The 946-nt window shown below is 41.1% G+C and overlaps 1 protein-coding gene across 1 annotated transcript in view; it reads right to left on the bottom strand.

Annotated features, from left to right (window-relative positions):
• The window catches only part of LOC119591364 (chorion peroxidase-like), a 28,494-nt gene that overhangs the window by 1,490 nt on the left and 26,058 nt on the right, over nt 1–946 (bottom strand). The gene's annotated exons all lie outside the window — the stretch shown is intronic.

The raw sequence follows: 946 nt of genomic DNA, 5'->3' as shown, positions 1-946 counted from the left end.
CAACTGTCATTACACATAAGCTCAGTATACCCAATTACATATTTCGACTGAAGACGTCAGAGAAAATAAAAACTTACAAAAATTCACCAGTATATCTGTGTGTATTGTTAGGACAACATACCGGAATCTGGCTCTGGCTGAAGTGAAGGGTCGCAGTTTCGAACTCGGAAGTAGTCGCAAGAGTCATGCCAGCATCGTAGTCTTGTCTTCGGTGTGCCTCAGTGAGAGGCGTCAGCTGGTATTCAGTGATCGCTTGTGGTCCTAGAAATAAATAGCAGTTGATGATTATTCAAACGAAAGCATTATTGCCTAGCCCACAGGAATCCATGATACAGTCTAGCCTGAAAACAAACTCAAGTTCTATCCCTTGGCACTTCAATGTACATACCGAGTAGTTTATAAATATATTCGTTGTAAACGACATGCTGTACTTGGGCGACCACTATCCTGCGGGCTTCCTGGAAAAGGTTCTCATCATTCCAGCCCACATTGATTTCCTTGAGGCGATCCGCTACGTTGTTGTGGTAGCGAATGAGCATGCGAAAGATGACTCTGACCATGGCCGATATCTCTGTTGGTATGATGGTAAGTGTTATCTCCAGTGTATGTGCCTTGACTTCATTGCGGCAATTTCACAACATAGGTATAATTTCACTCTACTTGTACTTTCTCTATGTAGCCAATTTGCTATTTCCTAACTGCCATGCGTCGAAAAGTCTAAAAATACAAACTAACCCGTTGAGATCAAGTACGGGGATTCGCTAAAGTCCACACTTCCGTCAGTAACCTAGAAAGACAGATAACGACTTGGAATTTTGTGGGAGGAATAAGCAGAATTTCACCTACATACACCGCTATCTTCAGATACAAATATTTCCAATCAGAAATTTATGTTTAACAATATTCAAATAATTTTGTCTAATATAGACATCTATATGCGCGCAGG

Source organism: Penaeus monodon, chromosome 28 (assembly GCF_015228065.2).
Source record: "Penaeus monodon isolate SGIC_2016 chromosome 28, NSTDA_Pmon_1, whole genome shotgun sequence".
In the NCBI taxonomy this organism is placed as follows: domain Eukaryota; kingdom Metazoa; phylum Arthropoda; class Malacostraca; order Decapoda; family Penaeidae; genus Penaeus; species Penaeus monodon.
This window is presented reverse-complemented; position numbering and strand designations above follow the sequence as displayed.